Below are 16827 nucleotides of genomic sequence, written 5' to 3' on the forward strand. Positions count from 1 at the left end.
CTTAACGGATTTGTGGATATAAATCCTGAAATCTCTGCTTTTTTTATATAGTTAGAACTGACTAGAATTGGGAGTACTGTTACTGCTAACTGATGTCAGTCAGAGTTTCCACCTCTGCTTGGAAGAAGTGTGCACAAAGATGAGGATCAGATTGAACCTCAGCTGTGGTGTTCTGCGTAATGGAATTGCCTACTAACACTATCCAGGCTGAGACACCAAGTACAGTACAACAAATCAGTTATCAGTGCAACTCTTGCAAGATTGTACACCTTCAGTTGAAAACAGGCAAAACAAAACTAGCTGATTTGTACTGGGAAATCTGATAACATTTCAGGTTTTATCATTACTCTGGATATCTGAGGTATTGCAAATCAACTTTTGCCTTTCTGCCAAAAAGAATAGCTTAGTTTTAATTGTTTTAATGTTAAGTGGCTCCATGGTGCCATTAATAAATTAATGCACTTGCTATCTTGAGATTAATTTATTTGTATTGCTAATAGACTGACTTTTTTTCAAATAGTGACTTTTTGGAAGCAGTTGCAGTTTTTGGTTAATACTGTTATATTCTTCCAAAATTATTACTGGCACAAAATATTGGAAAATTTGTTGTAATAAAAGATGGGCTTATAAAATATGAATCTTTTTTCCCTCAACATGCTAAAATACTTGCCATGTGTTTCCAGCATTTTCCGATTTTGTTTCCAGATTTTCTGTCCAGTTTCACTGTCCCAGTTCTGATTTGTGCAAGCCTCCCCTTTGTACAGAATGCTACTGACGCAGTGATTCCAACAGTTCAAATGGTTTAAATCTCTAAAAGAAAGAGAGATTAATTTACCATAAATTTAAGTGCAAGTCTTGTTACACATTCCTACCAGCCCTCCTCTTTCTTGATGCTTGAGTTACACTTTAAGCAGTGAAGGTGCTGACTTCAAGTCAACTTGCTAAGCTTGTCTGTTAAGAACCGGTTGTATTAACTATTTATAATTTGACTGGTTATTTACTGTGCTATTCTGCACTTACTGAAGGCAGCAACAGCCACTGGGTAAGAGAAAATCACCTACTTATGCAGATTCATCACTCTTTAAAACTACAGAATATGAAACTGTGGAGTAAAATTAGTGTAATGGGCTTTACTTTGTGTTGGCTTATTTAAAGCATTTCATGGGATTATTCATTGGAGTGTGACATACCTCTATTAGTACTAACATGTGAACATGTGGATCATGTTACATGTTCATTGCAGAAGCTCATTAACGTCATTGCTTGGATTCCTTGTTTGGAGTTTTCAATTGTTTAACAATCTGCAGCAGAATACAGTGGAACAGAGTTTGAATGAGAGGTTTGTGGACTGGAGAAATCTTGTTTCTGGACTGTGCTAACTAGCTAAGAGGGGTCAAACTAAGAATTTGATTCTTATAAACCCAACTCCAGGTCATTTAGAAACTCTAAATTGCTCCTCTGATTTTGCCCTGATGATGATGCTTCAGAGGTACGAAACCTTCCTCAAGTGACTATTGTGTATGTGTGATCTACAGCTGGGATTGCATTTGGGATGTTCAATTATGGGGCCATGCACTTACTCCAGTTCTTCACTTAATGCATGCAACATCAAGGTGAATCACTTGAGTTACAGGAAAGAGGTGGTCCATACATCTCACATGACACTACATAAGCAAGAATTTTGTTATTAATTCTTGGTCCTGATGACCTGAGAATTGACTAGTGCATGTGGCACTGTGTCAACTGACATGTCAGAGGGCCTCGAATATTGTGAAATAGTTGTAGATCATTAGCCACACAGTGCTAGAATCTGTAACAACTTAGAGCCTTAATTTTACCTCAGCCAAGTCTTGCACAAGCTGCTTTTGTACATTCTTTTACCACCTGGCTTTTTAAATTGAGAAATCTCAGTGAACTGCAAAGGTACACTGTGGCAAGATTGAATAGTGTAAAAGAGAACATAACGTAAGTCAGAAATTAGTTTTTCAATGTCAGTCAGCAGCAGTCAAAGTTGTATGTTAAAACTCCTTTTGGGTCCAAATAATGTAAAATCACACTGCATAGTCCTGCTGGTAAAGTGCTATGATGTCAGTGAAACCTTTCTTCAATGTGATGCTAAAAATAGCCATATCTGTCTGTTGCCATGTTATATGGACATTAAGGATCTCTTGGAAATGATTTTAAAAAAACAGCAGGTCTCCTGGGACCCAGGCTTCCTTAGGTAGCACCACCACCCAATGTGGATCTGTTTTCCATTTCATTGCCATTGTACATAACACACTATCGGTTTGCTATTTCTGCATCTAAGATTTTGGTGAACAGAACTTTACTGAACAAAACGTGCAAACTAAAATAAACCTTTTGTATCTTTGGACTATATTGGTTGTGTTGGCCTTGCAATTTAGTTTGCAGTTTATTTTAATTTTACTGGTAACATTCAGCTGCTCAATTATGTTTAGTCTTTAAAGCTTTGTCTATCAAGTTTTAAATGCTATACAGCTACAACACAGCTGTTCTGGTGGTATATGTACGTCATGTCCATGGTTAATTTTAAAAATTTACAGACTCTTATTAAGCTCTTCCTGACTATAACCTCTCACCTAGTTTTCTCAGTCATATGCCTTGTCAGCATAGTGCACCTCCCTCCTCATGCTACGTTGACTCTGCCCTTTGGCAAGCCGCTTGGTGTGTTCACGCTAGAGTTACAAGACTACTGTAAACCTTTGTACTGTAACATTTAATTTCATTCTGCACCGTGCATTTGGTTGATATTCAGAACACCATTTGGAGTTCACAGGGTACAATATATTCTACTTTTGTAAGGTTGTCTTATTTTGGTTACTAACAAACATCCTTAGTTAAACTGCATAATTTGCATTCGAGAGCTATAATTAGACCATGATTTGAAGTTCTCTTATTTCTTTTACTTGCATTATGTTTTTAGCGTTTTAGAAAATTGGAATGATATAATACTGTTGATAAATGACAAGACAGTGGGTCTAAACTGATCAAAAAACTAACTTGTTCACTGACCTTTGCATATTAATAGCTGGAATGTTCTGAGGGTATTCAACTTGGCTTTGTTTAAAAAGAAATGATTTTTTTTCTTGCCTTCCAGAGACCTTTGTTGTTTAATGGCATTGTGTGATTCTGTAGGCACTATTTTCTTTCTAATTGGGCTTGCTGTTTGTCAGTTGAGGTAGCAGTCGTAGTAAGCTCTTGACCCTCTTATATTCATATTTGTACACTTTCTAGCAATAATCAACAAGAAACCCTCCACCGGCACAGAAGCTAGTCTGAACATCAAGGTGTTAAGTCCCATGGATTCTTGCAATAGTTAGGCTTCTAGTTATTTTTGATGCGTTTTCTGCTAACTCTTCACATGGTATGATCTTCAAGCTGAATTGATTTCTATACTGCATGTATCCAATGTAAAATCATCAATAGTATTCTTCTGGTCATATGATTAGAGTACTGTTTTTATTAATCATTCGAGGTTTGTGTAAAGATTTGTAACTTGGGTGCCGGTTATCGTGCTTGTGTGTATGTTCGCTGAGCTGAGCAGTTGAATAGCAGACGCTTTGTCCCATGTCATTCATTGGATATGAGTCTTGCTGGCTCAGACAGCTTTGACTGTCCACCCCTAACTGCCCCTGGAGAATTTTGTTTTAAGTAACTATTCTATCATAACTAGATACAGAGGTCAGCCATTCAGCTCGTTAGAGCTGTGCCATTCAATGGGATTATGACTAATCTGATAATACTTCATTTCACTTCCTGCCTTTTACCCCATTGCCCTTAATTTCCTTGCTGATTAAGAATTAGATTAGATTACTTAGTGTGGAAACAGGCCCTTCGGCCCAACAAGTCCACACCGACCCGCCGAAGCGCAACCCACCCATACCCTTACATTTACCCCTTACCTAACACTACATGACCAATTCACCTGACCCGCACATCTTTGGACTGAGAGAGGAAACCGGAGCACCCGGAGGAAACCCACGCAGACACGGGGAGAACGTGCAAACTCCACACAGTCAGTCGCCTGAGTCGGGAATTGAACCCAGGTCTCAGGCGCTGTGAGGCAGCAGTGCTAACCACTGTGCCACCATGCTGCCCACAATCTGCCTATGTTAGCTTTGGATTTGCTTAATGACCCAGCCTCAACAGCTATCTGTGAGAGAGAACTCCAGAAGTTCACAATCCTCAGAAGAAATTTGTCCTCATTTTTTTAAAATGTGCAGCCACTTATTCTGAGATTATGCCCTTTGATCCTAGGCTCCCTCATAAGAGGATTAACCTTTGAGAGGAAGCACATTTAATTCAGAAAGTGAGTAACATGGAAAGTAATTATACCATCACAATTGTAATTTATCTTACAAATGTTTTATTGGCACATCCAACCCTTTATTCTCTGGTCTGTCCAGCCTTATTAAATAGAACTTTAGTTCAGTTTTCCATTTTGTTCAGTTACATTGTTGGGGAAAAATTATAAAAGATTTGCTTTCAGAAGAATATTTTCTGGTCAGAATAATTTGAGGTAGGAGCATCGTATTTAAAACAACTGAATTTTATAGTTGATTTGGTGAGCTACTGAGTTATTTAGAGTATTGTAGAGTGAATTCTTGTATTGTTACTAACTTCATTTGCCAGTGGATTGCTATGACCACAATGAACTTGGGCTGTTGTCATTTTATCTGATGATTATCCAATTGATGTGCATGCTTTCTAAGTCAGGATATAATTGGACAAATAATGAAGCTTGACATAATCATTCAGCTGTCTATTGTCAGGCTGCAATTAGATGAACAATTAAGCTTTGAACGTGGAGAATTGTACATTTTTAGTACCCTTTGAGCTCCCAAATGATATCCCCATGACCTGATTACACTAGTGGGGCAGTGTGCCATATGCTATACGAATGAAGGAGCCAGTTTGTGAAAGTAAATGTTTGACAGAATTATGCAGAAAAGGCAAATCATGATCCTGATTTAAGTGAGGCTAAAGCCATTTTGGAGCTCAATGCTCCAGCTAATAACCTCTGTTAAAGTTGCACAGCTCTGTGTCTGTGTACAGCAGCACCCCAACCACTGCTATTTTAAAAGGGTCATCAATAATATGATGCTTTTGATTTCTTCTGGTGATCACTATAACTCTACAGACGTTTGGTGCTCCCTATCATTGTTTCAAGTTGCAAAATTGCAAAGACAATGATGGAGCAGGTGCTTGATAGTTTTTTTGGTGATTTCTAATCTCCTGCACAAATCAGTTTCTCCCGGTCACAGATGCCCTTAGTTGGCTTTCCCACACTTTGCAGTTATTTGTCATTGAAGTCAACTAATTGACACAATAATTCAACCTAGCGCATCTAACTAGTAAGCATTCCTGCAGAGCATTTCTGTCATTCCTTACAGAAGGTGACGATTACCATGCACGATTCTCTAGAGACAGTCTCACCAATGCCCTATGTAACTGACACACATCCTTTCTCATTTTATATTAAATGATGTTCGATTAGGTTTCTAATTATTTGCTGTATGTGCCTTCTAACCTTTTACGATTCATGCACTTGGATACTCAGATCCCTCTGTAATCTCTTAGCTTTACAGTATCTCACCATTTAGATAAGATACATATTTTTCCTGCTGAAATAGGTGACTTTACATATTCCCACATTGTATTCCAAAGGTTTAACATCTTTGCTCACTTATTTAATCTATATAATTTTGTAGCCTCCTTATGTGACTTCACAACTTTGTTCCTTCCTATCCTTGCCTTGTCAGCACATATGGCCACCATGTTGTCCCCCCGCCACCTAAATCATAAACTGTGGAGGTCTCATCACTGACCCCTTTGGTATAACACTCATTATATCTTAACAACAGTTTGTGCTTACCCTCTGCTTTTATTAGCTAGCCAGCCAATCTTCTAACAATGCCAGTTTCTTGCTCTGTACACAATGAGCTTTTATTTTCTACAACGATCTGTGATATAACGCTTTATCAGATCTCTTCTGGAAACCCAGTACAGACTATCCACTGTTCCCCATTATCTGAAGTGTATGTTACTTCCTGGAAGAACTCCAATAGATACATCAACTTGACATATCTCTTTCATACACCCATGTGGATTCTGCCTGATTAAAATTCATAGAGTTCGACAGCATGGAAACAGACTTTTCAGTCCAACTTGTCCATGCCGATTAGATATTCTAACTTGATCTAGTCCCATTTGGCTCATATCCCCCCATAACCCTTTCTAGTCACGTGCCCATTCGGATGCCTTTTAAATGTTATTAGATCAGCCTCCATCACTTCCTGTGGCAGCTCATTCCATGCATGCACCACTCTGAGAAAAAGTTACCCCTTATGTCCATCTGTCCCCTGTCACCTTAAACCTATGCCGTCTAGTTTTGGACTCCCCTACTCTGGGGAAAAAGACCTTAACTTTTCACCCTATCCATGCCCCTCATGATTTTATAATCCTCTCCGCACTCTAGAGAAAATAACCTCATTCCATTCTGTCCCTCCCCATAGCTCAAACCCTCCGACTCTGGCAATATCCTTGTAAAACGTTTCTGCACTCTTTCTAGTTATATAACATCTTTGCTATAGCTGGGAGACCGGAATTGAATACCATGTCCCAAAAGTGGGCTAACCAATGTCCTGTACAGCCACAACCTGCCTTCCTAACCCCTGTGCTCAATGTGTTGACCAATAAAGGCAAATATGCCAAACGCAGCTTTCACTACCTTGTCTACCAGCAACTCATGATTTGGAGATGCTGGTGTTGGACTGGAGTGTACACAGTTTAAAACTCACACAACACCAGGTTATAGTCCAACAGGTTTAATTGGAAGCACACTAGCTTTCGGAGCAATGCTCCTTCACCTGACAATCACCTCCGAAAGCTAGTGTGCTTCCAATTAAACCTGTTGGACTATAACCTGGTGTTGTGTGATTTTTAACTACCAGAAACTTCATCTTCAAGGAACAATGAACCTGCAACCCAAGATCTCTTGCTTTCGCAATCCTCCACAGGACCCTTCCATTTAAGTGTATATGCACTGCCCTGATTTGCCTTATCAAAATACCTCACGTTTATCTAAATTACACTCCATCTGCTGCCACTCGACCCATCGATCTGTCTATCAAGATCCTGTTGTACACTGAAATAACCTTCTCTGTCCACTGCACCAATTTTTGGTGTAATCTGCAGACTGACTAAACCATCCTCCTATATTCACACATTAAAAGCCATGGACCCAGCACCAATCCTTGTAGCACACAGTTGATCACAAACATTTAGTCTGAAAAACAACCCTTTGTTACCTATCTGTTTTCTACTTTCAAGCTAATTTTTGTATCCAAGTGATTAGTGCTGTCTGCATTCCGTGTGATCAAACCTTGCTAAGGTATCTACTATGCGGAATCTATATGAATATCTTTCTGAAGTTCACATAGACAACATCTACCACTCTTCATCAGTCCTCATTGTCCCCTCTTCAAAAAAACTCAATTAAGTTAACTTGGCTAGCATGTGCCCTACTGTAACATATTAAAAAATATCTTTTAACATTTTACATTTGTTGAACGTTGGGCGAACCGGTCTGAACATTCATGATTTCTGTACCTCCCTTTTTGAATTAAGAGATTACATTGGTTACTTTGCAGTATAGTGGAACTTTCCCAAATCAAAGGGCCTTAAATTTAAAATCGGTGTATCCATATATCTCTAGCCACTACCTTTACGACCTCAGGATGAAGCCCATAAGGATGCAGGCACTTACCAGCTTGCAGCTCCAATGTTTTATCTGGTGATTGGTGATTTTACTAAGTTACTGCTTCGCATTTCCTGATTTATTACTGCATGTCAGATGTTACTTGTATCCTCTACAGTGATGACTGCAAAACATTTGTTCAATACAGTTGATATTTCTAAAATATTGCAATCTTATGAACTCAACATTGTAACAGTGGGTTAATTATACATTGCTACACCACTCCCATTTGTGAGCACTGCTCAATTTGGCTATTGTGGAGTGCTGTCACAGAACCACTTTCATAAGGGAAGGACAGTTATAGAGTCATATTAAAAGGCGATTAAACCATAGAAAAGAGAAGGCATCGTGTGGTTCAAACCTTTACCACTTCCCTCCCTTGCAAGCTCAGATACTCACTAAGTCAATTAGTAGTTTAACGATTATTACTTTAAAGATAGCAAGCTTCCGCTTTAGTGTTGCCAGAACTTTCCCTTAATGAATATATTCTATTGTTGTTAAGTATGCTTTAGTTTACTACTTATGGATCAATTAACTTTATTTGGCAAACATTTCCAATCTTACAGCAGTCCATTAACTGTAAAAATATTTTGGAATGTCCTGAGGATAGCTATTAGTTTTCAACAACTTAAATTGGGGAAAAAAAAACTAGGCATTATTCAAAGCTGTCATATTGGAGCATTTTCAAAATGACTTAAAACAGGCTAAACAGAATAAGAATGTAAGTAATGGGGAGCAGGAGTAGGCCATTTGTTTGGTTGAGGATTCCTGATGAAGGGCTCCTGCCTGAAATGTCGATTTTCCTGCTCCTCTGCTGCCTGACCTATGCTTTTCCAGCACCACTCTAATCTTGGCACAGAGAAGCACATCTCACTCTGTAATCTGTTAAAATTTCCAGAGGCAAAGAACTATCCCAGAGATCACTGTTTAAAATAAAAATTAACAATTTTATTATTTAAATCCAACAGAGAACATTAACCATAACTATTGATAACTCCTTCCTCTTAACCTATCTTTTGCCTCTCACTCTACAATACTGGTCTGATTTTTAAAAAAAAACCTGATTAAGATTTACAAAAAAAATCATGTTTCAAAACCAGTCAACTGTCGATTCTCCTTTGTAGATTTTCCTCCATAGGTTTTTCCCTAGGTCGGCTTTGGTATTCTGCTGCACAAATTTCTTATGGACGGTTACCTTTCAGAGAGCTATTCAGCTAGCAGTCTATACTTGTTGGTTTTCTTGGCAGTTTTCCCCCTAACTGATGTCCAGTTTTATGCCCCAAAACATCAGATCATGTCATTGGGTTTGATGTCACAAAAACACTAAATTCAAATCCGATTGGATTTTGGTATCTGGAGCTTAATTTAAACTGGCCAAATTTGAATTTGTTTTTGTTCCATGACAACGCAACTCCAGCTATTTGTTTCAACTAAGTGTTCAGTTTTTAAGTTGTTCAGGACATTCTGTGCTTTCAGTCAATCTTTGCTAGCTTCCTTTCTCAAAAGTACAGTACACTTTGACACCCCCAATTACCCTGAACTCAGAATATTGTAGGATGGAAGCCAACAATTAATTCCTCACATAACTAACAATTTAGAAAAGCAAAAGTTTGCAATATGATTTGTAACTTCCAATGCACTTTCTAATTTAGGGCTAAATGATAGAAACTGAAATGAAAAGAAAAATTACATTTGCATATTGTTCAGTGTCTCAATGTTGCAAAGTACATCATGCTAACTAAATTGATTTTGAAATATAGTTCCAAATGATCTGTAGGGACCCAATTAGCAGAAACAATGAATCTGTTTTTGTGATTTAATGTGGACTGTTGGCTCAAATGTTATGGGGAGAAGTATTGCTGGAAAAGCACTGGTCAGGCAGCATCCGAGGAGCAGGAGAATCAACGTTTCGGGCCGGAGCCGCCCTTCAGGAATGAGGCTGGGAGCCTCTGGATGGAGAGCCTCATTCCTGATGAAGGGCTGCAGTCTGAAACATCAATTCTTCTACTCCTCGGATGTTGTCTGACCTGCTGTGCTTTTCCAGCAACACACTCTAGACTCTGATCTCCAGCATCTGCAGACCTCCCTGCTTTCCTGTTATGGGGGGGGAAGGCAGGAGAGCAGAGATGAAAAACATATCAGCCATGATCGAGTAGCAGAGCATACTCTATGATCTGAATGGCCTAACTCTGCTTCTGTCTCTTGTGATCTTCTGATCAGGACATCATCTCCAGTAGTAATGTGTGTTTGCATCAAGATTTTGCTTTAAGTATTTATTCAAAAAAAAAGAAGAATTTACATCTACATGAAGCCTTTCACAGCTTCAGTGTGTCCTAACACTTTCATAATGAAATGGATTTTGCAATAAAAACTTGCTGTGAAGAAAGTATAGCAGCCAATATTTGCACAGCAATCATCTCCAAACAGAATTTGATTGTGATGCATTTCAGTGTTTTTAAAATATTAATTGAGGAATAAACATTGTGAAAGCTGCCTTGTACTTCCACATGAATTGGTGGATGGGAGATTGGTGTTGGATGGGGTTTGTTGGGGGGGTGGGGAGAAGGTGGAGGTGTACTGCTGCCTAGTCACCCTGAATGCGGAGCAGCCTTAACCAAGAACTCTGAGCCCCAGAGGAAAGTCATTGAATCAATTAACCGCATAATCAGTTATCCAAACAAAATAGTTACTGCACATCTCGTTCAGATAAGAGGTTCCTGTGTATATGACTGAGTAAAGATTGACTCCTAAATCATCCTTCAATTGGTTTTCTAGAATTTAACATTTAAAGTAGCGCCATGAGATCTTTTACATCTACCTGAGAGGTCAGGAGCATGATCAGTTTGAAGCAATGCTAATGCTGACCATGTAGAGCTCCCTCTCACATGCACTACGGTGGTCACTCGAGACTTGTATGTTTGATTCTGGAGAGTATGACTTGAACCAGCACACTCAGGATTGTGTGAAGCTGTTTTTCTGGACTTTGCGCTCCAATCCATGTGGTATGACTTGAACTGATTCAGAGGCGAGATTAGTGCTATTGATCCCAAATGACTTGTTTAGATTAATTAGGGAAGCTTTATTTGTATGTTGAAGGGAAGGACATCCGAGGAACATTTTCTTCCATAAAAGTTAATATCATGAGTCATACAGGGTGGAGAAACTTTGCTAATTTTTTGTTATAATATGTTTAACTCCTTTTACAGTAGCTGGCCTGGCTCTGTTAAAATGTTGGGCTTGGAAAGTAGGTGCACTTCACTTGTGGCTTTTGTTGAAATCAAGCCAAGGATGAGGCGTGCCTTTCTAAAATAGAGACTGACCAATATTTTGAGTCATAGGGAACAGTGGTTTATGGTTTGAGAGCAAAAGCAGTTTGCCAGCATTCTGATGAAGCAAACTTACTGGGACAGTGGGTCACATGACTGCCTATCTTAAAAATACTAATCCTGAAATAATAGACTGGATTAGATGCCCTACAGTGTAGAAACAGTCCCTTTGGCCCAACAAGTCCACACCAACCCTTTGAAGAGTAACCTACCCAGACCCTTTTCCCTCTGACTAATGCACCTAACACGATGGGCAATTTTAGCATGGCCAATTCACCTGACTTGCACGTCTTTGAGTAGAAGTAATAGTCACATTGTCATTGAATGCAGATGCACAGAAAGAGACTATTTGCCTCACTGTGTGTTTGTATTGGCTCTCTGAAGGAGCCAATCACCAGTGTCACTCCTCTGCCTTCTACAACAGCTGTGCATGTTCTTCCATTTCAAATTGTCATCCAATGCCCTCTTGAATGTTTTGATTGAACCTCTACCGCACTGTTAGGTCGTGCGTTCTACTTTCTAACCACTTTGTGTGAAGATGCTCTCTCTGTCCCCATTTCTTTTTTGTCAATTAATATAAATCTTTGTCCTCTAGTTCTCGATCCTTCCAGCTATGGGAACTTTTTCCTCTGCATTTTTTGTGTTCGTACCCCAGTGCTATTAAATATTGGGGTGGCACAGTGGCTCAGTGGTTAGCACTGATGCCTCAGAGTGCCAGGGTTCAATTCCAGCCTCGGCAACTGTCTTGTGTGGAGTTTGCACATTTTCCCCATGTCTACGGGGTTTCCTCCAGGTGCTCAGTTTCCTCCCACAGTCCAAAGGCGTGCAGGTCAGGTGAATTGGCCATGCTAAATTGCCCATGGTGTTGGGTGCATTAGTCAGGGGTAAATATAGGGTAGGGGAATGGGTCTAGGTGGGTTACTCTTTGGAGGGTCAGTACAGACTTGTTGGGTCAAGTGGACTTTTTTCACACTGTAGGGAATCTAATCTCTGCCTAGTTCCCTTTTTCAAAATGTTTGTTGCCAACGAAAACAGACCAGACATGTTATAGTATCTACCTCTACTGGTGTTTCTTTTCCTAAATTTATTTGTTGGACGTAGGCTTTGCTGGCTTCGTTGCCCCTGAGAAACTGCCTTTTGAATCATCTCAGTCTATATGCCGTTAGGGAGGGAATTTCAGGATTTTGACCCAATGATTTTGAGTCAGTGATGGGCATTGTACCAAGAAAGAAGCATAGATTAGCTGCCCATACGATCCTGGTTCTCTGTTTACTTTGAAAGTAAATAGATAGTTATATTTTAAATTATTTAAACCCAGCATTGAGTACCTTTTTTGGGACTTTGGGTGCACTCCACCTGTCAAGTATTGGCCCAGAGGTTGTTGCCATTATCAGAGTTTAAATACCTTGCATGTTACCACACTCCCAGTAAAACATTAGAGAAACTCTTTCATCTCTAATAACCAAGTCATTTATCACTCTGGTAGGAACAGGTTGGGGGAAAGTCTTTATAAATCTGTCCCTTTTAAAATTTCCTGTTTAGCAAAATGTATTTGGAGCGTACTAGAGTTACAGGTGTGTGGTGCTGGGTCTGTTAAACAAGAACTACTTGCGAGGCAATACGTTGTTCAGTTTATAGTGCAGAATTCTGCAAAGTACATTCAGCAAAGCCAGTTTTCAGATTTCTACCACTCAACTGGAGATAAGATTTGTAATGCAGCTGATTATTTTTTTGAGAGTCACAAGCATATTTAGTGTTTAATGGTCTAATTTTAATGTATGAAGCCATTTGGAAAAGAGGGTGCTGGGTTCAATTCCTGGCCTAGTCTTTGCTGTGTCAACTAGGGAAGGGAGAATGGATTGATTTACCTTATTGCAAGAATGTTCTGTAGGGGAGCAGGTAGCTTGTCTAATTTCCTGTGGATGTTAGAATTTAAAAGAAAAATGCCGGTGTTTGAAATTTTACAGAGCTTAAAAATGTGTTGCTGGAGAAAGCATAAGCCCTTCTTCAGAAACGTTGATTCTCCTTCTCCTTTGCTGCCTGACCTGCTGCGCTTTTCCAGCAACACATTTTTTACGCTCTGATCCCCAGCATCTGCAGTCCTCACTTTCTCCTACTTGAAATTTTACAGACAGAATGTGAAGCATTAAACTAAAAGACAAAAGTTGCAGATGGTAACAGGCAGAATAATTGGGAGGGTAATTTATAATTGCTGTAATAGCTTGTCTAAAGCACTGCTGAAGCGGTATGAAACACACTCCCATTGTTACTCATTCTGCTTATAGCATCTTCCTCACCACCCCTGTGTGCAGCCTCCTGTCACTGCAGCAATGTTTTGTTTTAGATTAATAAAAAAGGTAGAAAAAAATAGAAAATATCCTTAAACTTATGAAATTGGGGAAGTGTTTATTATACTGAGGACCCCCTAACTCCAAACTGGCTGACATTGTAACCAGTAACACCTGAGGTTACCCATTGAGAGTCAGGATGGTACTTTTAAATGATTATGGCTCTCTATGCACTAATGAAAGAGTCAGAAAAGTGGCTGGTATTGGTTGGCCTGGGATTTGTATCCAATAGAGATCTGTAATGTCTGGAATGCTTTCAAAATGCATCTGTTTAATTTGAATTTACTTTCTGAATTGAAGAAATATTTTGAATTAACAGGCATTAGATTCTGCCAGAAATCTCAAATAAAAACAAAAAAAAACTTGAAGTGCTCAGCTTATTAGGCAGAGTCTGTTGTAAAAGGAAGCTAGAGTTCAGCTTTATGACCTTTTTGTCAGAATGGTAAAACATGGCGATTATATGGGTGAGTGGGACAGAGAATTTGGGGAAAAGCAGAGACGACCATAGGAAAGTAATCTTGTGCAAGCAGAATCTGTAAAGTGTTTGTGGACGCAAGAGAGTAATGCAATGAATGTTAAAGGTTGACATCAGGGATGCATTTTTTCTGATCTTGTCCCAAGATGGGATTCTCGCCATAAAAGCTGTCCAATTTCTTGCATTACTCGTGAAAGCAGAGCTGCGTTTAAGCTCTGAAGTTGTAAAAATCAGTGTCGCGTCTAAAGGCCTGCAAAGTGCCAAGTGAAAAATGCAAGATGCTGTTTATCAAGCTTGAGTTGAACTTAATAATAACAGTAAGAATATGGGCTGAAGCATTAAATGGCATGCGCTTACCAAGTGTCTATTTTACCCTATTGAATATGTATAATTGTTGGAAAAAGTATTGCATCACAGCAAGTCCACATATTTTCTTTAATGCTTAGAATTCAATATGCTGGATAGAATAACACCATATTACATTCATAGACCTAAACAGGGTGGGCCCTATATGTTTTTACAGAACTAATTGTCTTCATACCAGCAATCTGATCTGTGTGGTGTTATCTGCGGTGCTTATTGCAATGAAGTTAGTTTCAACAGGTTTATAGTCCAACAGGTTTATTTGAAAGCACTGGTTTTTGGAGCACTGCTCCTTCAGGTGATTGTGGAGCATAAGATCATAAGAGACAGGATGTATAGCAAAAGCTTACAGTGTGATATAACTGAAAATATATATTGAAACAGACCTGGATTGTTTAAGTCTCTCATCTTTTAGAATGATCGTATTGGTTTCAGTTCGTTCTTATGTAAATCACAGAACTTTTTTAAAGTTACATTCTCAAGTGAACTTTAACCATTGGTGTCAAATTGGCCCAGATAATGCATTTAAGGCGTGAGGTGCCCTGTGTGAGACTGTCTGTGCCACAATGTTCAGTCTGATCTAGAAATGAATGTACAGAATCTCATGAATTCATGCAGTTTTTGATCAAAACAAAATGTAATTCTGCAAATGCAAATTCACCCCACAAACTTATGTGCGTGTGCATTGTGGAGGTGTGTTTTGGGGGTCTGGGGTGATGAGTGTCTGTGAGAGTGTGTGTATGAATGTAAAGGGATATAAGTCTTGGGAGTGTATGAGAGAGGATTTGTAGGAGTGTGTGTGTGTCTGTCAGTAGTGGAGTGGGATCACGTAGTGTGACATGAACCCAAGGTCCCGGTTGAGGCCACTGCAGTGGGTACTGAACTTGGCTATCAGTCTCTGCTCAGCCACTTTGTCTTGTTGTCTGTCCCGAAGTCCACCTTGGGGGACGGTCACCCAAATGTCCCGGACCGCTGAAGTGCTCTCTGACTGGGAGGGAACACTAGTGTCTGTTGTTTTAATGTGCGGTGTCCATTCATCCATTGCCATAGCCTTTGCTCAGTCTCGCTGATGTACCACGCCTCAGAGAAGCCTTGCTTGCAACATATATGTGGGAGGTGTCCCCACACATAATGGTGCTACCTGTGTCGACACTCTGATATGTCTTGCAGTGTCTACCATGACACGATTGTATGGTGTTGTCCTGAAAGCCGGGCAGTTTGCTACAAAAGTGATCAGTTTGAGGTTTGGTTGTTTAAAGGCAAGAAATGGAGGCATGGAGAAGGTCTTGGCGAAGTGTTCATCCTTATTAATAATGTGGTGCAGGCTGTGAAGAACATGGCATAGGTTTTCGGCTCCTGGGAAGTACTGGACAACTAAGGGTAGCTTGTTGGTTGCAATAGTGTCTGTCTCCTGAGGAGGTCATTACGGTTTCTCGCTTTGGCATGTCAGAACTGGCAGTTGATGAGATGAGTATCGTATCCCATTCTTATGAGGGCATCCTTGAGTACTTCCAGGTGCCTGTCATGTTCCTCCTCATCTGAACAGATCCTGTGCATGCATGGGGCTTGTCCATTGGGGATGGCTGTTTTCATACGCTTCAGGTAGAAGCTGGGGAAGTGTAGCATTCTGAGGTTGTCTGTGGATTTGCAGTAGAGTGAGGTGCTGAGGTGACCATCCTTGATGGAGATGCATGTCCAAGAATGAGACAGATAGAAGAGAGTAGTCCATGGTAAGTTTGATGGAATTAAACTCATTGAAATCACTGTGTAGTTGTTTCAGTGACTCCTTGCCACAGGTCCAGAGGAAGAAAATGTCATCATTGTACTTTGTGTATAGTGTTGGTTGGAGGACCTGCGTAGAGAAGAAGTCTTTTTCAAACGTATGCATGAAAATATTGGCATATGGGATGCAAATTTGGTCCCCGTGGCTGTTCCATGTGTCTGGATGACGAAGGTGAAAACGTTGTAATCAAGGATAAAGTGGATGAATTGTAGGATGGTGTTTGGAGATTGTCAGCTGTTGGTGTTGAATCCTGAGGCTGTTGCCACGATGCTGTCATTGTGGGGGATGCTGGTGTAGAGTGCTGAAATGTCCATTGTGATGAGGAATGTTCCCGGTTCGACTGGTTCGTGGGTGCTGAGTTTCTCTAAGAAATCTGTAGTGTCACGACAGATGCTTGGGGGAATCCCTTGTACAATGGGTTTGAAGATGCCTTTGACATAGCCAGAGAGATTCTCACATAGGGACCCCTTTGCCTGATATGATGGGGCATCCTAGTGTGTTGGCTTTATGTATTAGGCAACAATGCAAAGTGGCCGTGCAGAGGTTGATGGTCAAGTTCAGTACCCATGGGGATGGCCTCAACCAGGGCCTTGCGTTCATGTCACACTACAGGTGACCCCACTGCACTACACACGCACACGCATATTTTCTTGCAGACACTCCTAACCCATACGCACACGCGATTGTGCCGTGAATTTATACTTGCAGAATTAAATTTTATTTTACTCAAAAACTGCAAGAATCAATGTAAG

At 40.0% G+C, this 16827-nt stretch overlaps 1 protein-coding gene across 6 annotated transcripts in view; it reads left to right on the top strand.

Moving 5' to 3' along the window:
• The window catches only part of LOC132831318 (carnitine O-palmitoyltransferase 1, liver isoform-like), a 103653-nt gene that overhangs the window by 19001 nt on the left and 67825 nt on the right, over nt 1-16827 (top strand). The window contains exon 1 of one of the 6 annotated variants that reach the window (XM_060849393.1): nt 2701-2798. The exons of 4 other annotated variants lie outside the window; for them this stretch is intronic. The gene's annotated coding sequence lies outside the window, so the exon portion shown is untranslated. Of the gene's footprint in view, nt 1-2700; nt 2824-16827 lie in introns of those variants that run through there. One more of the 6 variants, XM_060849394.1, reaches the window with a different exon arrangement.

Source organism: Hemiscyllium ocellatum, chromosome 33 (genome assembly GCF_020745735.1).
Source record: "Hemiscyllium ocellatum isolate sHemOce1 chromosome 33, sHemOce1.pat.X.cur, whole genome shotgun sequence".
Lineage (NCBI taxonomy): Eukaryota > Metazoa > Chordata > Chondrichthyes > Orectolobiformes > Hemiscylliidae > Hemiscyllium > Hemiscyllium ocellatum.